General features: G+C 39.2%; 1 long non-coding RNA gene across 1 annotated transcript in view; it reads left to right on the top strand.

Annotated features, from left to right (window-relative positions):
- LOC138174246 (uncharacterized) overlaps positions 1 to 25,136 on the top strand; it is a 142,828-nt gene that overhangs the window by 29,392 nt on the left and 88,300 nt on the right. The window contains exon 2 of the long non-coding RNA XR_011171648.1: positions 13,097 to 13,197. This is a non-coding gene — a long non-coding RNA (uncharacterized lncRNA). The remainder of the gene's footprint in view (positions 1 to 13,096; positions 13,198 to 25,136) is intronic.

Genomic DNA, 25,136 nt, shown 5'->3' with positions numbered 1-25,136 from the left:
AAATATGCATAAAATACATTCCACATCTAAAATATATTCATTTAAAAAAATCTACATCTGCAATTCTTATAAGACTGTATTTAGACAAGTGCAGCACTAACTTGTGCAATTGGGTAATAAATGGAGCTTGTTTCTTCTCAAGCTATTTAGCCCAAAGTGTGTCATAAGTATTGTTTTAGTTATTGCAGGCATTTCATGCAGATTTTCAGCAGATGCTATCCAGTCTAAATAGAGATTCAGTCCTTAAGGTTATTGACTAAAGGACATTATTCTGCCTTTTTAGCTAGATTTCTTTTGTTTGCATTTGACCTTGGTTTGCTGTAACCAGTTGCCTTCTGATCTCAAGTTTGTCTGATCAGTGTCATGAGAAAGCTTTTATTGCCTTTTCTTTCTTTATTCTGATAATTAGCATTGTCTAAAGGATTGCAAAAGGGGCAAAGCTAGAAATTACACACATGGAACTTGTATTATGAAGAGTAATTTGATTTAATTGTTCCACCAAATGATTATTACCCCCTGAGACAGAGACAACAATCTTCCAAAACCACATCTATGGGAGCTGGAACCAAATTTTCATCTTGAAAGAGCATAGAAGTTCCACTAGGCATTTTTTGGGCCATCTTGGTTTCATTCAAGTGTCTCGAGTGGGCAGTTCTCACTATAGGGCTATCGAGGTGTCTTTTTCTAGATGGTATTCAAGCTTTCTACAGACATTATCTTTGTTGTTGTTGCTGAGTTATTTTCAGTCTTATCAGACTCTTTGTGACTCCATTTGGGGTTTTCTAGGCAAAGATACAGAGTGGATTGACATTTCCTTCTCTAGCTTATTTTACAGATGAGAAAATGGAGGCAAACAGTGTTAAGTAACTTGCTGATGGTCACACAGGTAGTAAGTGTCTGAGGTCAGATTTGAACTCAGGAAGATGAGTCTTCCTGACTTCAGGCCTGGCACTCTATCTACTGTGCTAACAAGCAAGAAATTATCTTGCTAATATTCAGATTATAATCTCAAAGAGGAGACAAATATAATTATCTCTATTTTGTGGTGGAGGCTAAGGCAAATGACAATCCAGAGATTTGTTTGGGGGAATAGTCAAAAGGAGAATGAAGGAAGAAATGACCTTTCCTGACTTCTTGTCTTGAGTGCTATAAACAAGGGGGAACATGCTCATTATTGTACATGGGCCAGGGAAATGTATGGCAAAGATCCCTGTTTGAGGATGTAGGACTTGAGTGTGAGTCCAGGTTTTGTCATTTAAGGGGTGACTAACACTAAAGCACAGTGCTGAAGATATCACTGTTCTGCTAAAAAATAAAGCAAAACAAAACAAAAACCTTCCAAGGCTCCCCACTGTTTGCAGAATAAAATTCTACCTCCTTAGACTGGCATTCAAGGCCTTCCTTGATCTAGATCAGAGGTTCTTAACCTTTTTTTGTGTCAAGGATTCCTTGTGCAGTGTGGTGAAGCCTATGAACTCTTCAGACTGTTTTTAAATGCATAAAATGAAATGCGTAGGATTACAAAGGAAACTAATTATTTTGTTGTTCAGTTGTTTCAGTCATGTCTAACTCTTTATGACCTCATTTAGAGTTTTCTTGGCAAAGGTATTTGCATGGTTTGTCATTTCCTTATCCAGCTCATTTTACAGGTAAGGAAACTGAGGCAAACAAGTTTAAATGACTTGTCCAGAGTTACACAGCTAATGAGTGTCTGAGGTCATGTTTGAACTCAGGAAAATGAGTCTTCCTGACTTTAGGCCTGGCACTCTATTCACAGTATCACCTACCTGCCCCCAAACTAATTATATTTAAATACAATTATAAAAATGATTTAAAAAATCTATGTACCCCAAATTAAGAATCCTTGATCTAGACCCAACTGACTATTCCAGGAATAACTTCCTTTGTTTTTTACCTTCCTCACACCTTATACTCTGCCTAACCTGAACCACTTACTGTCTCCAAACACATCATTCACTTTCCCACTTGTGTGTCTGTTTGCTCTTCTCTCAGCGTTACCTATTGAAATACTTATCTCTTAAGGCCCATACTCTCTTCCATGAAGCTATCTTACAACTAGAAGTGATTTCATCTTCATTGCTTTGATAGCATTTTGTACATTTCTTAGAAGATTTGCTGTATTTTACTTCTTACTAGAGTTTTGGTGAACATGTCAATGACTAGAGTAAAGGCATAGATGATATGCTCATCAGATTTGAAGCTGAAATAAACCTAGGAGAGATTGTTACATAGTTAATGACAGTGTTGGAATGGAAGAGAATTTTCTCAGGCTAGACTGTTGGACTGAATCTAAGAAGATGAAATTCAGTGGGAATGAATGTGATGTCTTGTACTTGGGGGGAAAATCAACTTCACAAGTTTAAGGTAAAGGAAGAATGGTTAAGAAAATAGTTCTTCTAGAAAACATCTGGGTATTTGATTGGATTATAAGTTAAATATGACCTGTAAAGGTGATATTAAGAGTAAAATACCCAAAAAATCAAAATACAAAAACAAACCAAAAAACTCAAAACAACCCAAACTAATTCCATCTTGGGTTGCATTAAGAGGGACATAGCTTCCAGGCATGGAGGGCATGTGTGTGTGTGTGTGTGTGTGAGTGATAGTTCCACTGAATTCTGTTCTCATCAGACCTCATCTGAAGAATTGTTTTCATTTCTGTCTGCAAGGGATGTTGATAAGTCAGAGAGTGTCCAGGAAAACGAATGCCCTTGGAGTCATTGTATTATGAGGACTGGTTGAAGGAACTTGGCATATTTATCATGGAGAAGATTTGGGGTGTCATGATAGCTATCTTCAAGCTTGTCATATGGAGAAGGTATTAAACTTGTTCTATTTGGCTCCAGAGGGCAGAACCAGCAAGGTTGCAAAATATGGAAGTTGCTAAAAAAAGATGCTAATTAAAATTTGATGTCAGAAAAAAAAATCCCAACAAGTAGAACTATCCAAAAGTAGAATGGAATGCAGTGAGAAATGATCATTTGGGGGTCTTCAGGCAGAGACTGAATGACCACTTGTTGGATACATTATAATGGTGATTCCAGTGGCTTGGACTAGATAGCTGCTGTGTTCCTTCTCAACTATCACATTTTCCTATTCATGTATCAGAAATATCAGTTTAGCATCTGTATGGAAAATGGTTTGGGGAGCAGAAAGCCTGAAAGCAAGGATACCAACCAGGATATTGAAGTAGTATGAGAAAGAAGTGATGGTCTAAATGGCCCAAGGGAGCCACTGTATGAGTGGAGAGAAGGGACCAGATGTGCAAGATGGTGGAAGTAGAGTCAAGAAAACTTGGTAATGTATGCAAAATGCTTTGCAAACTTTAAAGCACTTTATAAATATAAGATATTACTTTTACTATTACTGTTGTTATTATTAAATATGAATCACTCTTTCCTCCCATAAAATCTCAATAAATGTTTCACCCTACCAATTCAAAGATTTCCTCTAGGTTTTTTCATATTTTGTGATCACCAGGGCAGTATGAGAACTGTCCATCAATTGTCCCCACCTCATTCCATATGACTAGTCTATTTCTTTTTCTGATATCACACCTCCAGGAAGGTATTTTTAATGCCACTTTTTGAGTATGTCGCTGCTAATAACATGTTGAAGATTATTTATGTTCTTCATACATCCTTCCGTTGTCCTTTGGCTCACCTTAAATTTTGATTCTTTAGAAGAATATTTGTATTGAAAATATGTGGTTTTGTTCCAAGAAGGGATCCTTGAAAGTACTGTCAGTCTCCTAAATTCAACCCAGAATATTTTGTTCTTCCTATCCCATCTTGGGCCCAAACCACCACCCATCTGTGTTGAGTCTGTCCAAGATACTGCATAAACATCTCAGTGGTTCGTCTATCCAATTGTATATTATCTTTACAAGAGGCATTCTTCCTCCCTTTGGATCTTTCAGTGTGGATTATTAGGCCACACTCTTTTGAAAGGCTGTGAATCTCATCAAGGAGATTCTGTAATGCTTTAAGGCTGGATATAATCAGTACAGTTTCATACATAATCAGGAGTGTCTGGATGACCTCATCCTCGATAGAGAATTTCTTTTCTTTTGGGACTTTGTGCTGGACATCTTCCATGACTGTGACAAACACCTCATTTGACACTGATAATCAGAATATTGCAGAACAAAGTTCTCTCTTGTGTCTGTTAAGGAATCTTGTATGTTTTAACAAATGGATGGGAGACATCCTGTTGGAGGAGGGAGGCTTTAAGGCTACATTTTGCTGTGTGTGTGTGTGTGTGTGTGTGTGTGTGTGTGTGTGTTTGTAGAGAACTGAGTTCAAATACTAGATCTGATACAAACTGTGTAATCATGACAAATTACTTAATTTCTCTGGGCCTAGTTTCCTCATCTATAAAATAGGAACAAAAATATCTAAAGTACCTATTTGACGTTGTGAAGATCAAATGAGATGATGTAATCAGTTTAAGGTTTTCAAAGTACTTAAGTATACATACATGTTAGGTGTTGTTTTATTTTTTATAATCAATAAACAGTAGAATTTATACTATTTAGTGAATTATATGATTATGATGAACATGAGGAGGCAGATACATTCTTTAAATACTAGATACTTAAATGTTTGTCCAGTTGAATTCACTTAACCCATATGAGTTTGATTTTAGGTGGGGATAATATTAGGAAAGCAAATCAAGTGAAAAATGAGGTACATTTATACACTATTTAAAGGTTTGTGAGGTTCTTTTTTCATGATTACATAGGTTAAATAATTTATCTCACATCATCTCTCCTCCCATCTTCATCCCCACTTAAAATATAAGGAAAACTGAAGGTGAAAGTGCTTAAGTAACTTGCTAAGGGTCACGTAGTTTTTGAAGTGGAAAACTGGGGAGTTTTCAGCCTGTATTAGTGAGTAAAGGGCTTAACTTAGAGTAAGGAAGGACTGGGTTCCAGTTTCAATTCTGATAGTATCTGCATGACTCTGGGTGAATGAATTACCTTCTCTAAACCTGGGATTCTTATATATAAAATATGGATAATAATCCCTATAGCCCCAGGGTTGTTCAGGGGCTTATATGAGATAGCCTTGGTAAAGTGCTTTGTGAATTCTAAAGCACTATGTAAATGTCAATTATTATATTATTCAAATTAGAAAATATATGGGCAGCTAGGTGGTATGGTGGATAAAGCACTGAGCTTGGAATCAGGAAGACTTATGCTCCTGAGTTTAAATCTGGCCTCAGATACTTACTAGCTGTATGATTCTGGGCAAGTCACTTAACCCTGCTTGCCTCAGTTTTCTCATCTGTAAAATGAGTTGGAGAAGGAAAATGGCAAAGCACTCTAGTGTCTTTGCCAAGAAAACCTCAGTTGGGGTTGTGAAGAGTCAGATATGACTGAAATGACTGAACAACAAAATCTACCTATGTAGCGTAACCCATTCAGCTTTTAATCTTCCTCCTTCCATCTAAATCCCACAGGTTAGGAGAAATGGTTTTATACTGTACCAATATGTGTGTGTGTGTGTGTGTGTGTGTGTGTGTTTTCTTCTCTCTCTTCCTCCTCCTCCTCTCCCTTTCTCTCCTCACATGCACAATATGCACATGCACATTGCCCAGCAAGAAGGGGCCATCTAGTCCAAACTCCTCATTTTACCAGTGAGGAAACTGAGACTCAGATAGATTAATGGCTTTTTCTGTATTAAGCATCCATATCAGTGCTGGGATCAGTGCTCTTTCCCCTGTACTGTTCTCTCTGCTTCTGAGATGTCTCTTATGGGCCTCAGTAGAAGCCACTGCCTCAGAAGGCATTGAATATCAGGATAAGAATCCCTGTATAGTAGGAGACTGTGCTTCTCATCATGCTTTGAGGAGTGGCCCTTGGACGCAGAATCCTTTCTTGCCTTCTGAAGTCAAAGAAAGGGAATGAACTCATTGCCAATCTGATTGGAATGCTGGGTAATCAGCATCCGTGAGAGGCAGAAACATGAGCTTCTACTACCATATGTCCTAATGATCCCAAATTTCAATAACACTTGGAGTGAGAACCTTAGACCCATGCAGGCATGCCTGCAAAAGTCAGCTTATAGCCTATTCCTCCCTGGGCTATGCATTTAATAGAATATCAACAAAAGAGATGTCCAGGGAGAGTGTGATTGCTCAATGTTGTTGGAGGTGTGTGAAAGTTCATTTGATCATTCCATAAGGTGATCCCTTAGTAGCAACTGGCTCAGATCAGATGACTGTATGACCAACAGACTTATGCCCCAGTTTGTATTTCTCTTGGGCTAATTGCCAAGAATAACAGATTGAACTTCAATTTTCAGCCTGACAAAGTTTTTCTTTACCGGCTAGACTTCAAGCAGAGTCTATTATCCTCCACTAACTGATAAAATAATCCTTTGATGTTATCCCTTTGAATGGTTTGTGTAAGCCAAAACTTACTGGAGGAGAAAAAGAAACCATACAAAGGAAGGTTTTGAGTATTTGGTATCTTACTTCTTCCTTTCAGATGGGGACTGCAAACATTTCACACCTTCCTTCTTAGTGGCAAAAACAAGACCTGCAAATAATATTAAAAAAAATTAAAGGCTGCAACTTTGGAACCCATTCCTTTCTATCATGCAAAACTTTTCCTTGGGCCTGATATTACTTTTTCTTGTCTGTAGCTTTGACTATGAGATACCCCTACATCTCGAAACAGTTCAATTAAGTGTGTCTTCGTCATGCTAAGTCTCCAAAAATTTCCTTCTCTTAGAAATTGGGGATAGACTATAGGGGAAGAGGGTGTGGAATAATGAATAATAGGAAACTCTGGGCTCATGTCCTCAGCTGACATTCATTGACTATTTGACCCTAGGCAACTTGGTGTCCTGAACTACTCTTTAAAACTATGAGTTGAGGAGATGGTGGCAAACAGCATTGGTAGCGGGAAATTTCCTCACCAGGGAGTTACTTCTACCTGTGAAACCATGGTTCCAGTTTCTATTTTTCATTTTCAGATATTTTCACCTCCTTAAATGCAAGTGTATACATTTTACATATACTAAACTAATGTCTTTGTACATGGATTGTTCTGAAGCCATATCCCTTATTTTGTCTCCTATCATAAGCTATTTCTTGTTTTTACAGATTCTCAGGGTTGGAAGGAAATGTAGAGGCAGTTAGTCAAACTTGTACCAGACCAAGAATAACCCCTCCAAGCCACTCGATAAGTGACTGTCCAGCCTTTGAATGAAAGAGAAGGGGAACATGTTACCTTCTAAACAGGTCATACTACTTTGGGGGTAGCTCTAAATGGCAGAAATTCTTCTCCCACCCTTATGTCAAGTCTAAAACTGCCTCTTTGAAACTTCCACTCATTTCTCACAATTCTGCCCTTTGGGCCCAGGCAGGACAAGTTTAGTCATTTAGCTATGTGAAAGCCCTTCAAATACCTGATAATAGCTCTCTTGCTACCTACTATGTCTCACCTGAGACTCCTCTTCCTTAGGCTAAACATTTTCAGTTCCTTTGACTAATTCTCTTAAGGCATGAACTTGAGGCCCTTCACCATCTTAGTCTTTGCTGTGGACACCTTTCAGCTTATAAACATCTGTCCTAAAATATTGTGTACAGAACCCTGTACAATATGTTGCGATGTGGTCTGATGAGGTCAAAGAAAATCACTTCCTTTATCCAGGATACTATGTGGTTCTTAATACTACACAGGATCACATCAAGGGCTCATGATTTTTTCCCCCATTTTCACTTGTGAAGTTGATACTTTGAACCCCAGCTGAGGTTATACTTATCCCTATGAAATTTAGTCTTTTTTCATTTGGCCCAATGTTCTCTTTGGGTTTTGAATGTCATTCACCACATTAGCTGATCTTTTCAGCTTTGTGTCTTCCACAAATCTGATAAGAATAGTAATTTTTGCATTTATGCAGGTAATTGTTAAAATATGTTAAATGACCCAGGGTTTAGATCTTTCAAATACTCCATTGGAAGCCTCTTTTCCTTTTGAATCATACCGTTATTGAGTACTTTTTCTGCCTAAGACCATCTCGACTAGTTCTAAATCCATCTAATTGTACTATCTTCTCTGGTATATATCGTATCCTACCATCTTTCCTCTAAGCCTAGCAAGAGAGATATCATCAAATGCTTAGATAAAATATGGGTGAGTGATGTCTACAATAATTTCCTGATCTTCCAGGTATTCACTGAGAATGAAGACATCTATCACATGATAAAGTAGAAAATAACACAGAACTGAAAGTCAGAAAACCTGGAGTTCTAGACCTAACTGTGTTACCAATTGGCTATGTTCCTATACAAAGCTCTGTATCACTTCTCATTACCTTTTTTTATCTGTAAAATGGAGAAACTGGACAAGATTATCAGTGAGGTCTCCCCCAGCTCTAACATTCTATAACTTGATATGGTAGAAAAGTTCATTTGACCTTCTCTATAATTCCTCCCTGAAGAATTTGGGTAATTCTGGATAGTTTATGAATCAGTGTTATAGAGTTGGTATTCAGCATTAAATCATCTACAGGTAGGAAAATGACAAATTCTAGCAGGCTCCTTTTGATGATTGTGTCACAAGTAGAGGAAGAGGATAAAAAGCTGGTCTAGTAGCCAGGATAAACTTGGGTTCATGCCCTGCCTCTGACACATACTGGCTGAGTAACCCCAGACAGGTCACCAAACCTCTCCCTGACCTAGGTAACTTTCTAAGACTTTGTGAGTGCTGACCTGTACTAGGAGAGGGAATTTCCTCTTCAGGAATTTCTGAGTATTGTTGAATCCCAGTTCTACCTCTTATCTCTATCATGATGGTCGTCAATACAGCTTTCCATCTATGTTTTATTGTATTGAAATACTTTTCTATCCAATGATTGTCCATGCAGTTGAAGAGGTTGCTCCTGGTTCAGCACAAGTTTAATGTGTGGTGGCCTAGCTAAGATTTTTTTTTCATTTTGGGTAGACTGTTCAACCCAGTTGCCCGTAGCAAGCAATTTCCCTGACTCATCTTTTTCACTGGGTGACCTCACTGAATGGCAAGCCCAATCTGCCACTGGCAGGGCCTGGTGTGATGTCAGCAGAGATAAGGAAAATCTCCTGATAGAACATACATGACTTGCTCAATTATTTACCTTGAATTTACCTCAATTATTTGCCAGAAACTTCCAGGTGCAGTCTAGGACTGCAGGTGGAGTTTTGTCTACTACCATGTCTTCAAAATGCTTTAGAATTCATTGGGTTGGTTAAGATTAGTGAGAAATTCCTGGAGGGAACACTTGAAAAAAATCATCCAAGTTCCTCTTGGCCATATTCCAGGCATGTAACCAGGATCCCAACTCGATCAGGTTAGATTCTCTCATATTTTACAGGCCTTTGGCAAAGGAAGTTTCATAACTTGCTTGAGCAGACACATGACTCACCAATGTAACTGCAGGCTCAACATACTCTCATTTGACTAATTGGAACAGGGGATGGATACCTTACTAACATCTTGGGAACACAATGTTTTTGTTTTCAAGGTAAAGAAAATAGAAGTCAAAGAAAAATGGGATAATAGGCCAGGGGAGACATTATAATAAAAGAGAGAATTGCAGTAAACTCCTACTGTACTTCCAGTTTGATGTTTATGGGATTTTTGAGCACAATCTACTTTCTTTGCTCCTCTCTGAACCCCACCCCTCTATTTAGTCAGATTAACAAACCCTCTGAAGACTTATTCTGGCCTATCATTGGCTTCTCCTCCCTATCTGGTGACAGCAATCACATTCAAACATCAAATGGGAAGAAAATAAATGTGCATTCTTTCTCAAATGGCACACACATATGTTCTCAGCCTGACAAGTCAGATTCAGATGAACACACACACACACACACACACACACACACACACACACAGGCAAATGAATTGGCTTCAATGGAAATTCTGAAAAATCAGTCCCAAGCAGCTGCTTTATTTTGACCAAAGCTACATGTAATACAAGCTGGGATAAATATCTTCTTCTTTTACTTTTTTTTTTTTAATTTAAGAACTGGCCAAATGTTTCCTTCCTCCTAAGTTTGTCCCCTTGTTGGATTGCAAAGAAGTACTAGAAGCACCTTCCAAGGCATTTCTGGTTGGATGTATCATTAAAGGTTCTTGCTTGCCAGACCTTGAGTAATGGGAGGGAAAAGTCCCTAGGTAAATGGCTCAGAATAAATTACTTCAGTCTGGGGAAGACGAAGACCTTCTTTCTTTATTTGAGCACCCTCTGGGGCTTTTTGGACTCCTTTTAATTTTTTTTTTTAGCCAGGCGCCTTCATTTAATATTATTTTTAATTTTATGCTTGATTTTGTGGATTTTATAATAGTGAGCTCTGTTCCCCAGCTCAACCAGACTAATAAGACATGCTCTCTCTCAGAACGAAGGTACTAATTTATTTGAGGTAAATTACATCTTGTGTGGAAGAGGATAACAGAGAAACTTTGTTTTTCAAAAGCACAGATTTCTGAAGAGTATGACTCCTTTCTTGGGGGCATGGCCTCATGATTTCATGCAGTATTCCTCTGACATGCTTGAGAAGCAAATAGCTTGGCTATTCCCATTTCACAGATAGAGGAAACTGAGCCAGAAAGGTCAGTGCATTATTTGTATATGGGGATATGAGAATTTAGGGTTTGTCCTTCAGAGCTCGATTCATTGAAACTTATTATGAAAGACCTTACAATATTTCCTTTGAATTTTTTGGATGCATTTAAGTTTAATTCAATAATATTAATTAAGCTCTTACTACATACAAAACACTGTGCTAGGCATTGTAGATACATGAAAAACAAAAATATCATCAAGGAGTTTACCTGGGGGAACAACACTTAAACAGGTGAATAAATATAATTAGGGAGTCTGTGCTGCTAACTACAGGGGATCGAGGAAGGCTTCCTGTGGGAGGCTGATACCTTAGTTGAGACTTGAAGGAAAGGAAGGATTCTAAGTAATAGAGATGGGGGGTGGGTATTCTAGGCATGTGGCTAGTCTGTACAAAGGTATGGGGGCAAGAGATGGAATTTCTAATTTGAAGAACAGCAAGAAGACCAGTTGGCTTAGAATGGAGAGTGAATGAAGGCAAGTATGATGAATAAAGTCTAGAAGGGTAGACTGGAATCAGTTTTAATTGCCTCACTGAAAACCTGGTGCTTTGTCTTAGAGGCAATAAAATACCACTGGAGCCTTTTTTAGTGAGGGAATGATGGGATCTGACCTGTGCTTTAGGAACATCTTTTTGGGCAAATATATGGGGAATCAGTTAGAGGAGAGAAATTGGAAGTCAAGAGACCAATAAAGAAGCTATTACAACAGTCTATGCAAGACTTAATGGTTGGGGTGGCCAGGTGGCTCAGCGAGTAAGAGCACTGGCTCCAGTGTCAGGATGACCTGGAGATCGAATCCCAGGCTCAGACACTTAGCACCCACCCAGAAACACCTTGAGCAAGTTACTTAACCCCAATTGCTTAGGGGCGGCTAGGTAGCACAGCGAGTAAAAGCACCAGCTCCAGTGTCAGGATGACCTGGGGATCAAATCTGGGCTCAGATACTTAGCACCACACCCAGAAATAACTGACTGTGTAAACTTGAGCAAGTTACTTAACCCCGATTGCTTTAAAAAAACCCAAAAAAACAAAAACAAAAGACTTAATGGCGTCCTGACATACGGTGGTGATCATGTGAATGAGGAAAAAAGGGGAGAGCCAAGAGATGTTTTGGACTTAACACTGACAAGATTTGACTGCTAATTCTATTTGGTGGGGCAAGAGAGCAAAGGATAAAGGAAGACCCTAAAGTTGAAAACCTGGGTGACTAGACAGACAATAGTACTTTCAACAGTAATAAGGAAGTCTTGAGAAGGGGGATAGTATAGGGAGAAGAGAATGGGTTCTGTTTTAGACAGTTTGAAATAGTTCATGAATCATCAATGTAGTTATGTCCAACTGTTAGCTCATGATATGGGATTGGAGATAAGGAGAGATTAGGGCTGGATGTGTAGGTATGGGAGTTATTTTCACGCATGTGACTGTTGAGTTAATGAGATATTTAAGAAAAAGAAGAGGAAAGGGCTTGGGATAGGGCATAGGAAGAGGAAAGAGTCCAGAATAGCACCTCTCACTTGTGTTGAAGGCAATATGGGATGTGCATGATGATTGAGGATCCAAAAAAAAAAAAAAAGGATGGAGGATGAGTGGTCAGGGAGGAAGGAACAGAATCATGGGAGAGTAGTATGGAAGTCAAGGAAGGAGAGGTTATCCAGGAGAAGGTGAGTGCACATGGGATTGGAAAGTATCCTGTAGTAGTTTTTGATTGGGTCTTCTACTCTTAACGGTTCTGTGATGATAGAATGCTATATCAAGGGATTTTCTCTCAGGGCTCAGGGAAGAATAAAGCAATACTTTACATTTGCAAGAGAATTAAATTTTTGCAAAATGTTTCACTTCAGAGATCTCATTTGGTCCTCACAATAATCCTTTGAGTTAGCTGCTTGTATTCTATCTGTTTTATGAATGAGGAAACTGAGGCCTACAGAGGTCAAGATCAAATGAATAAAAATAAGCAAAGCATTTTGCAAACCTCAGAAGGCTATATAAATGTTAACTTATCATCATCATCAATGTAACTTGTTCATGGTCACATAGATTGTCAGCGTCTTCCTTACTCTAAGTTCAGGGCTTCATCTACTGTGTGACCTAGATGTTTCTAAGAAGTGATAGATATCTAGCATTTTTCTAGGTCTGTAAAAACCTGGTAACTGAGTCTCCAAGGTCCTGACTGAACTCATATTCATTGCCAGTTTCTTTGTTCAAGTAGACCAGGGATGAGACATTCAGGAAATAAGCCCTACATGTAACACACATTAAGCTCCTGGCCTGGCCTGGTCTACTGATGACAAAAGGTCTGGTAGCTAAAGCTTTAATCTTGGGAAAAGTCTGGCCAGACAAAGATTCTCCAGTGGCTTCCAGATCCATAATGGTTGCTCTTACTTTTTTGTTTCTTGTGTTCATTCATTTGATTTTATGATATGCAGTTTGTTGATGTGTATTTTTTTTTCTTTTCAGAAAAATCCATCTGTTGTTACAAGGCCTACCTCAAATGTGCTATTCTCTATGAAGACTTTCCTGTCCCCTTTAGCCTCTCTCCCCCACCACATCAGGTAGAGGTAATTTGTCTATCCTCTGATTTCCTTAGCATTTCATACCTTGCACTTTCCCTTTCTCATTGTATCTTGAATTATAGTTATATGTGTATATTATCTCTCCTAGTAAATATAAGTTCCAGGAGGACACGAATTATGCCTTCTTTATTCATCTTTGTATTCCCCACAATGCCTAACATAGAAATGTGCACATAATAAGCAATTGATAAATGTTTGTTTAATTTTGAATTTGTTAGAATTTAATTCAAGAATTCAATAGTTTAAAAATGCCATTAATTATAAGGCACTGAATTAGTGTTGCTGATAGTTGGCAACTCCTGGAGGATAGATCTTTGTTTCAAGGGGATGGATGGAGGTTATTTCTAACATTTCTGTTTCCTGGGTCCATGGGAAACCTCCCCTCTTCTAAAATAGAACAATAACCTTGGATTTGACAGCCTGCTTCAGCAACCTCACTGCCTTTTTGTTACCCAAATGTCCACTCTTGCATCATGTGTTTACTTAAGGACATGGTGATAGCCAATAGCCAGGTTCTCGAAATGACCCATTAATGGAGTAAGAGCACAAAATGTCAAAAACAGCTTCTTCAGTCCATCATTCACAGATTTGTTTGCCTATGGAAGAGATGTAGCTGTATCGTGGGGGGGGGGATGGCAGAGTCGGGAGATGTAGACAAGCTTCTGGGGAAGAGGGTCATCTTGGATTACACAGGAAGAAGGACTGGGAAAAATGGAGGAAACTGAAGAAACATCAATGACCTCATTTGGTAACACTATAATAATAATAATAATAATAATAATAATAATAATAATAACTCGGGCCATAGTCACAGTTCATTTCAGCACCCGAGAAATAGACATTTTGTCTTTATCTCAGCATCAGATATTTTTCCTAATTGCTGTAGAAATATGAAAACTTAATTATTAACAATCGTGAGGATTGGCTTACTTCTCGTCCCTAGTTGCCAGAAGTGACTCCACGTTTGACCATTGATTGGCCCGCCTATGTACCAGGAATTTCCTATGTACCCAATAACTGTTTTAATCTGCTTCACTTAGGTGAAGAAAGCAGGGCCCTCCTGAACATAATCTGTTTAGTATATTTAATATAATGCATATATGCAAGGTCAGCAAATCTTCCTAATCGTGATACCCTTGATATAAAGAGAGGGATTGTAGTCCAGGTCACCAACATTTACCTGCCTGTAAGGTTTCTGTTTCACTTAGTCCTATGAATCTGTTCAGTACTAACTATCAGATATAAGGACATAGACTCAGAACTCTATACTGTCCATACCATCCCAGTGAACATGGGACTGAAGGGCTGGAGAGCCTAGAACACAGTTTACATGCCCATGAATAATAAACTGCCTGACTTGAGCCCATGAGTCTCTTCTCAGTATCTCACTTGAGAGCTCCTCATGATAATTTGGCTTGTTCACATGTAATTTCCCACCATTAACTATCTATGAGGTAATAGGGCACCATGGATAAAGAGAGAGCCTCAGATTCAGGAAAGACCTGACTTCAAGTATTGATTCTGATATATATTGGCTGAGTGATTCTGGATTTAGTACCCTAGGCTACTATAGTAGATTCTAATATGCAGTGGTAAAGAGAGTTTCCTGTGCTAATGAAATCATAGGTCAAATCCAAAAGAAAAACCTTTCTGTAATTTAAAAAAAATCCAGTGATGATTTTGTACGAGTTCTGGGTTTGTGGCACTGGGTATAGTGGGGAGACATCTGGCTTCTCAGTCACCAGTCCTGGCAATAAGCCTTCATTATATTATAATCTTAGATAATTTACCAATTCTTCATCTGTGAAATGGGCTAATAACTGTTATATCATCTACCTTGGAGATTGATACAATGATGAATAAGATATACTTTCTACCCTCAAGGAGTTTACTATCTACAGTTATCCCTTCTACATTTTGGGGGTAGAGGTGCAGTGTCCCCATAATCTGGAAAATCTGCTTAAATTTTTTTGACCCTTCATACCAGAAAAGAAGTATGAATATTTTCTTTTTCTTTTTATGGGGGTGTTTACAGTATTAAAAATACAATATATTGATATTATGATATTATATATATATTTTATGCATTTCTGAGTTTCTAAACTTTTTCTCTGTTGTCTGATGACCTTCATGTGTTGTCTGTGGCTTCTGCAAAACTCCCCCCAAATTCCCATTTAATTTCTTTTGCTGATCTGCAATACATTGAAATTTCAATGGGGGGACGTCACGATGTGAAAGGGATGACCATCGGGGAAGAAAAAGGTGAACATGTGAACTGTGATTAAAAATTGTCTGAGGAAAGTGATTTGTAACCTTAAAACATAGAAACAGGTTGCCATGGCTTAAAAAACCTCAGCAATACACAATGATCAACCTTTTGGTGATGATCCAGTCCTTATAGAGGCTTTTCTTTTACAAAAGCCATAGTCTATTGAAGCCTTTCTAGCTTAGCAGAAACTTACAAGGCTTACATTATTCCTGGTCTAGCCTTTGAGAACCATCAGTCACATCTATGACATGAGGAGGCCTTGGCAAAAGACTTTTGCCATAGAAATTTTAGTTTTTATTACTAAGAGGCTTTTTTTGTTTGATGATTCTCTCCTTGTAATAATTGCCAAAAAAGAACACTTTAAATATGTAATCTCATTAATCCTCACAAGCCTATGAAGGGGGTGCTATTATTGTCACCCCCATTTTACAGATGAGGAAGCTGAAGCTGACCACTCCAAATTCACTGTACATGACTCCAGTCTACTGCTAGCCATTGCTGATTGCATTGTGACACTTATGTGTTTTGATGAAATCGGTTCATTTCTTTGTTTTTCAGTACACCCTCAGTAGAGGATTCTCTTTGTAGCCTATAGCCTAACTTACTTCACTTAGATTTTAATTAGGACATAAACAGTTCTATTAAATAAAAGCAAAGCTGATAAGTCAGGAATTGTCTTGAGGTTCACGGAAAGTTTAGGTAATGCTAAGAAACTAGAAAAAAAAAACCCAAGCCTAAAACAAAACAAAAACACAAGCTTTCACACAGATATAAACTTCCTTACTCCAGCTGGGATCCTGAAGGGACTATCTCACGAGGCATCCTGTTCTCATGAGAACAACATCAATAAAGTTGTTTTTATTTCCCTTTCTTTTCTTTCTTTCAGGATAAGTAGATTCTGATAAAACCCAGACGTTGAAGGGACTTGTCTGAACTCAGGCTTTGGAGGGTTGCCCATTAGCATTGTCTTGAAGACCTTGACTAGTGGCTCAGAGAGTGATTCAATATGCCTACCTTCAGGACACCACATGTTCTGTCCAGTTTAGTGTTTTCCAACTTTGTCTTCAGTGTCGGACACAGATGCACATTTAGTGGGACACACTGGTACTTATGGCCTCTCTTGTTCCAATGATCCACTTATCTATCCAAGTAGCCAACCACATGCTGACCATTAAGGAACAATCCTTATAGGTCTGGAGATACCTCTGCCCTGGAATGGGCTCTCAGGATTAGTGAATCCTTAGGCATACTCACATTTTCATGTGGGACCCCATCTATAGCTATTTTATTCCTGGCTGGACTCATTCTCTAGAACTCTCTAGTTCCTCACCATAAGGAAATAGCACTCCCACTTACCCTACCCCTCCAAATAGGTACCTTCTCCTTCCTACTTCTCTATTGCACCTTTATATGTTGTCTTTCCCCATTAGAATGCAAGGGTAGAGAATGTTTATTTGTATTTTTTAACCCTAGCATGGTTAGCACAGTTAAGTGACTTGCCTAGGGTCACACAGCTAGTAAGTGTCTGAGGCTAAATTTGAACTCAGGAAGATGAGTCTTCTTGACTCGAGGCCCAGAGGCTCTATCCACTGCACCACCTAGCTGCCCAGCACACAGTTGGTGCTTAATAAATACTCTCAGTGTCTCTGTCTCTTTCTGTCTTTCTCTGCCTATCTATCTGTCTTTCTCTGATGCTTCCTTTCATTCCAAGGATTTGTGGTCTTCCTTGGAAACCCTTTCTTGGAATAGAAAAGAGAGGTGCAAATTGCTTGATCCAATTCTTTTCACTGACACCTATCTATCTAGAATGATGGTTCTCTCTGGATCCTCTTTTTGCCCTAATGTAACTAAAACAAGATGGACCCTTTTTGTTGTTCTTCATTGTCGTCACTGCTCATTCTAATCATTAACACCCCTGTCCATTTTTTTTACAAGAATATGCTATTCTTTTGCTTTTAGCACCAACTACAAAGCCTTACTTCCACTTTCTATATATGATTTTTTAAAAATCTGAATTTATCAGTGTGTTCCCTTTGCATCCATATTGATCTCTTCAGGTGGTTCCCACTTTTCTTCCTTAAAGAAATTATTTCCCTTTTTGGTCTTCAGAATTTCATTCTTAAAAATTTTCTGTCCCTCTTGGGATGAATTTGCCTGCATAATACCAGGTCATTGGACCCAATCCTATTCTTTCTTAGAGTCATTTGAAATATGATATCCCATCTTTAAGGTGTTTGTAAGCCTATGCATGACTCGACCCTCTTCTATCATGGAGTGGCCGACTGACCCCAACATTCTTGTCATTTTTACTTTAGTAACCAATTATTCCTAGGTTAGAATAGGATCCAGAATAGCACATCTTTTTGTTGCTTTTTCTACCTTTTAAGGATGAAGAGATTATTCAAGCCAGTCATAATTTTTTCAGTTGTTCTGCTTTGGCACAAAAAGGGTTGCAGTGGATGGTTGGATAGTTGAAGTCCCCTATCCTGGTCATAGCATGCTTACGTACGAGGCTTTTGATGTTCTCTGAACTCCTCATCTATTGCAGGCACCTGTCCTTGGAAGACAGTGAGCTTCCCATTTGTTTATATTAGATCTACAAACAGTTGCCTGGGCAGCCCATTGGCATGAGTCACCAATCAACCTTGTAGGACAGAGACAAATCCGGTCTCTGAACACACATACAAGTACGATATGATATAAACAGACACAAAATAGAGCATGAGTTGTACAGATTACAGCAAAGGTCTCTTCTTTCTCCATACTTGGTTGCAATAAGTTCCATAGTCCTTTGTCTTCTTTTTGGGAAGTTCTTCTTCCACATAGAATTGAATGACTTAGCACGGGTGGCGCTTGTGTATCTTCATCATCCTTACTTGTAACATAAGAAGCTGTTTCCTCCAAAGATGGCCTAGTTGCTTCCCTTTCTGTTAGAAGAGGAGCCTTATATCTCTTCTATCAATCTGTCCACAGTGTAGAAACCATTCCTGACTCACTTTCCCAAGTTGGGTCTCCAGGGGTATGTGAATACCTGCTTCTTTCAGTGTTCTAGGAATAACCTCGAGGAACTGGAGATATGTTAGCACCCTTGCTCCCAGGCTGCCATCTCATATGCTCCCCATTGATTATCAGATAGAGGAAATTGGTTTTTTGAAAGAGAAGGCTTCCTTGCTGCAGAACTTTGGAATTGACTGAGTGATATGGCAGCCACCCAGCATGGCATATCCACAGCGAAGAAGGTGCTGTGTTCTACGAGGAAAGCAGAATTGAAGTAGCTCAAAAGAAATGTGAGATGTGTAGATTTAGAGCATCCACACCCAAATGTTCACAGGGGCTATTTGTGTCTTATCTGTGGTAGAGCATTCTGGGCTTATATTGGTCTGATCAGCCACAGTCAGACACATTAAAAACTTGCCTCTAACATAGTGATGCCATTTCGGTCTTCTTTGAGAACAAAGCTTACTAAGAAGACATGGCAATGATAGATCCATCCTCCCAAACCAAGGGTAAACTCTCCCCTTACACACTGAAGGTCTCTAAGGAGATTTCATCACATCAAGCCTGTGGCACTCATGGGGCCAAAAGGTAAACTTGTAGTTCCTGATTATTGGAAGTTCTTTTCCTCCTTCAAGACCTCATGAAGTTCCCCTTAGGCACAGCTCTCCTTTGGGCTCAGAAAATCGCCCTTGTAGAGTTCAGAAATGGCCGTTCCTTAATGTTCCCTTCAGTGTATCTGTCATACAGTACAGGTGCTGGTGCTGGCTGGAGAGCATGGCTACTTTCTCTTGGATGCAAAAAGCAAGTCTAGGTCTTCTGAATTTTCAAAGTTCATAAGGTCATCACTCAATCAATGACAGGGCCGGGGGGGCAGTATCATACTCTCTTTGGGGTCACTCCTCTGCCCAAAACTTGAATCCTTTTTTCTACAGTTTAAAAGGTCTGTTTATCCTTTCCTGTCCATTGGTCCTTATTTCCCCATTCATTCCCTATAATATTCTACCCTCCAGAGCCCAGACACAGAAGAGGGTTCTCTTTTGCTTCTTTATACCCTTTTTCTCCTTGAAGCACTTGTCCATGATTTTACTGAGTACTTCATTCTCACTGAGAACCTGGAAATTACAAATACACATTCCCAGCTCTTTTGCTTTCTCCTCTAGGATAGCAATCAGTTTGGGCATTATTTATATGGAAACTTTATGCAGCATAGACCGAAAAAAAAAAAACTTCACAAGGTCCCCATGGGTCACAACAAAGTTCTATCTGCCTTCCATACTGGACTGAAGCAAATTCCACTTTTTGTCTTTTCTCCTCTTTTTGTAGCTCTCATTCAACCTTGCCACTCATTTCCAGATACTTTCTACTCCCTTTCTTGGATGTTCACATTTCTCTGATCTCATTTTCAAGTCCAAGACTAATTTAGTGAGCATATAAAAGACGACAAAACATAAACACTCAAGTTATAGGGCACATAAACAGACAAGATGAAATCTAATTATGTACTAAAATCTACACCTAGCATTTCATCTGGCTGCTTAAGAGTCTTTCCTTGATCTCACTGGGTGCTAGGCTGGTCCCATTCACATCTCTGAAGTTCACAATGGACAACCTTATTATTTTTCACTGAAAACTGAGTCACACACAAAGAATTCTTATTACCTTGGCTAGGAAAGCGTGTCTTGGTAGACCATATCACAATGGGAGCCAGGTGGATGAGAGTGCGTGTTATAAGGTCAAGAAAATTAGACTTCAGGTCAGGAGAACTATTATAGAGTCTTAGAATTGGAAGGGACCTCAGAGGCCATCTAGTCCAAAATATTCCTGTACCAGGAACCCTTCTAAATAATGGTCATCTAACCTTTGCTTTAATGCTTCCTCTGAGGGGGAGCTTATCACCTCCTGAGGCAGCCTAGGCTAATTCTAAATAACTCTATTACAAAATCATTTTCATTGAGTCTGAATTTGTTCTTCTATCCATTGCTACTCGTTCTTCTTTCTGGTGTGAAGATGAGCAAGGATAATCCCTCTTTCATCAGACAGCCCTTGAAATATCTGAAAACATGTTCCTAACAAATCTTTCTTTTTTTCCCAGGCTAAACATCCCTACTTCTGTCTCTCAGTGAATCTGATCTGAACATTTTTAGGTTTGAGATGCTAATAGGCAGTTGGAGATTTGAGACTGGAGGTCACGAGAGAGGTTAGGAATAGATAAATAGGTTTGAGTATCATTCACGTAGAGACAATAATTGAATCCGTGGGAGCGGAGGAGGTCACCGAGAGAAAAGGTATAGAGGGAAAAGAGAAGAGGTCCCAGGATACTCACTGTTAGTGGGAATGGTCTTGATGAAGATCTAGTAAAGGAAAAAGAGAAGAAGCAGACAGGAAGGAGGAAATCTAGGAGAGAACAGTGCAGAGAGAACAGAGCATCAAGAAGAAGGTGATTGACAGTTTCAGTCAAAGGCTGCAGAGAAGTAAAAAAAGATGAAGACTGAGAAAAGACCATTAGGTTTGGCAATGAGGAGATCATTGGTAGCTGGAAAGGACAGTTTTGAATGAACAATGAGGGTGATGGAGTAAATAATCCAAAGGTTACCTTCTAGTTCTAATATTCTTTTTGAAGATTTGATCACTTAATTTGTAGGTAGTTTGCTAATTGAGCAAATTCTTTTGCTCTTTGTGGGTTCTGACTCTCTTTATTTACAAGGAAACATACTCTCCTGTAGGTCTGTTTGAAGATTAATTCAAATCAAAGCAGTGCATACTTTGAGAAGACAGATCTGTTTCTAGCCTGCTGAATGTAAACGTACTTGATTGTGAGTAGATGGTGTTGGCGGCAAGGAAAGAATTATTGGGCTCTCTCATTTCCTGCAGTTGACATCTCTTTATAACTAGTACATCCCCTTATTTGGTCCTGATGAGATCCAAGCAATGAGAAAATGTGAAATGCCTTGATAACAGTTGCAGACATAGTAGGAGATGGCCTACTGCAGCAGAGGCCCAGATGAACCCTAATGAACAGGAGAAAAGGTTATTCCATTTTATAAACACATTTTCTGTATAAATGTCACATGAAAGTCAGTTGGATTAAAGAATTATACTGTTGGGGTGCCTGGAAAAGATCACTGAAATGTTATGTTATTCCTTGGCAATGGACCCTGGAGCATGTTGTTTGTTTAATCTGGGCCTCTTTCTTTCTTAGAACTCTATGCTGTCAAAATATTCTCCAACCTTGGTTCACAAAAGTAAAACTCTACTAGGCAGAAGAAAATTTCAGGCCATAAGAATGATTCACTATTTCCCTGTAACTTACTTGATTACACACCAACCACTGGATGTACAGAACAATTCATAAGTATATTTAGTCCATTCACACTGTAAACCAAAGTGGATGAAAATTGATTATTCTCCATATTAGGGCATACATCTGGATAGGGGGCAGTCCTTTGAATTAGTTCATCATTATGTGTATATTAGGAAAGCACTTATGGAGGACAGTGGGGTAGATCTAGAATTGACTCGAAGAAGATCAAGCTGGAGCACATTGGGGGAATTCAAGGTATCCTCAAAGATCACAAATTTTAAGAGTCCATCCTTTTTTAAACAACATCATTCTACCAAAGATGCTACTCTGCAGTGAATGAGAGATCATTAGGATCTTGGAAGACTCACAATGAAAAATGAGCTAGAGACAATGGAAAGAGGGAGACTGTAACATTTTACCAATGACATTTCATGTTGAATACATAAAAGATATTATGATGGATATGTCTGAGTAGGAAAATGAGGTGGGCCAGTCATGTCACAAGAATAAGAGGTAACCAAAGGGCAGCCCAAGCAGTACTTTGGTAGTACTGGTCAGAGCCTGCTGCTAGATATTATTATTAGTCACACAAAGTTTAGTTGGAGAACTGTCATTCAGGGTATTCTTAGTCACCACAAAGAGATATCAACCAGATAAACTGAAGGTAAATAGTGGCATTGGGAATAAAAGTTGTGTCAGTGTCACAGCCATTAAACAATAGGTCATGAAGTAAGAATTCATATTCTAGGTCAACAAATAAGTTCAGGGGGTGGAGTCAAGATGGCCAGGACCTCTGCTGGGTTCCAGCTTCCACCTTCCCCAATCCATGTAAAAAGGGGACTCTAAACAAACTTTGGAGCTGTAGAACCCACAAAATGACACAGAGAAGCTAACTTCCTACTGGGGACAGCCCAGCAGGCTGGCAGGAATAAGCCAAGTGGAGCCCAGCCCCACACCGAGGCGTTAGCCCCAGGGAGGGCCTGACCAGCCTCTGGCCAGAGGGACTCCAGATCAGCAGCAGCTGTGGCCATTTCCAGATTTATCAACACATAGATGCGAAAGACAAAGTGAGAGGTCAGTGCAGTCTGGACTTTGGGACCCAGTAAGTGGGAGTGTGTGGCTTTTGACCCCAGGGCAAGAAGCCGCTGAGACTCCAGCACAGCCAGCCAGCACCAGCTGGCAGCTTCAGCTCCTGGCCTGCAGAGTGTAGGGGGACCAAGCACCAGTCTGAGGGGTAATTGCTCTTGCTTTAACCTGCTTGGATCTGGATTTTAGTTTAGGGTGGAGGTCCTGGGGTGTGTGTCCAGCTTGCCAGAGCATGTGGAGACCTCAGAGAGGGCACCCATCTAATACCTCCGGCAGCTGAGAAAACCCCACCATTTGGGATGAAAGCTCCCCTGTCTGGTGGCAGGGTCCTACTGTGGCAAAAAGCCCAGGGGTCAAGTGACCGAGGGGCGACATGACCAGGCAAAGGAAACAAAGCAGACAGAAGATTCCAACATTACACTCCTATTTTGGGGACAAAAAGGAGCAAAGCATGGAACAGGAGGAAGACAATGAAGTCAGAACTCTTGCACCAAAAGCTTCAAAGGAAAATACAAGCTGGTTACAGGCCATAGAGGACCTTAAGAAGCAGATAAGAGAAGTGAAAGAAAAATTGGGAAAAGAAATGAGAACAATGCAAGAAAATTATGAAATGAGAGTCAACAGCCTGACTGAGGAAAATAACACCTTAAAAAATAGACTAACTCAAATGGCAAAAGAAGCTTAAAAAGGCAATGAGGAGAAGAATGCCTTAAAAAGCTGAATTTGCCAGATGGAAAAAGAATCTCAAAAGCTCAATGAGGAGAATAATTGCTTCAGAATTATATTGGAGCAAATGGAAGCTAATGACTTTATGAGAAATCAAGATGCTGTTTAACAGATCCAAAGAAATGAAAGAATAGAAGGCAATGTGAAATATCTCATGGGAAAAACCACTGACCTGGAAAATAGATCCAGGAGAGAGAATTTAAAAATTATTGGACTACTTGAAAGCCATAATCAAAGTAAGAACCTAGAAATCATCCTCCAGGAAATTCTGAAAGAAAACTGCCCTGATGTTTTAGAACCAGAGGGCAAAATTGAGGTTGAAAGAATCCACCAGTCATCTCCTGAAAAAGGTCCCAAAAAGAAAACTCCTAGGAATATTATAGCCAGGTTCCAGAATTCCCAGGTTAAGGAGAGAATATTACAAGCAGCCAGGAAGAAACAATTTGAATATTGTGGAAACACAATCAGGATAACCCAGGATCTGGCAGCTTCTACACTGAGGGATCGAAGGGCTTAGAATATGATATTCTGGAGGTCCAAGGAGCTGGGATTAAAACCAAGAGTCACCTACCCATAAAAACTGAGTATCATGTTTCAGGGGAAAATTTGGTCATTCAGTGGAATAAAGGACTTTCAAGCATTCTTGCCGAAAAAAACCAGAGTTGAATAGAAAATTTGACATTCAGATACAAGAAGCAAGAGAAGCATGTGAAGGTAAACAGGGAAAAGAAATCATAAGGAACTTATCAAAGTTGAACTATTAATATTCCTACATGGAAAAACAATAATTGTAACTTATGAAACTTTTCTCAGTAGTTGAAGGGAATAGAAATATGTATATGTCTATATATAAGGGTATATGGGCATATGAATACATATGTGAATGTGTATATATATGTTTACAGGTATACATAGATAGAGGGCACAGGACCAATTTAACAGGAAGGGAGATGATACTTAAAAGGTGAAATTAAGAGGTGAGAGAGGAATATAATGAGAGGAGATGGGGAGAGACAGAATGGGGTAAATTATCTCATATAGAAGAGGTAAGGGAAAATGGTTACAATGGAGGGGACGAATAGGAAGGCAAAAGGGAATGGGTCAACGTTATTCCCATTGAATTTGGCTTGAGGAGGGAATGAAATACACACTAAATACGGTATCTCACCCTCCAGGAGAGTAGGGGGGGAAGGGGATGAGAGGGGGGATGATGGAAGGTAGGGCAGGCTGGGGGGGAGGGAAGTTGGAAGCACCCACTTTTGAAAAGGGATGGGATCAAAGTAGAGAATAGAACAAGTGGGAGGTGGGATAGGAGGGAGGGAAATATAGTCAGTCTTTTACAATATATCTACTATGTTATTATTTTGCATTAGCCACACATGTACACCTATACTGGACTGCTTATCTTCCCAGTAAGGATGGGTGGCAAGGGAGGAAGGGAATGAATCTGGAATTCAAAGTTTTAAAATAAAATATTCAAATATATATATATATATATATATATATATATATACTATTATTAATACTATTTTACATGTAATTGGG

Source organism: Petaurus breviceps, unplaced genomic scaffold (genome assembly GCF_028583685.1).
Source record: "Petaurus breviceps papuanus isolate PSGF00001 unplaced genomic scaffold, PetGlider_PUasm1.0 688, whole genome shotgun sequence".
Classification (NCBI taxonomy): Eukaryota; Metazoa; Chordata; class Mammalia; order Diprotodontia; family Petauridae; genus Petaurus; species Petaurus breviceps.
Note: the sequence above shows the minus strand (reverse complement) of the source record. Positions and strands in the feature narration are given on the sequence as shown.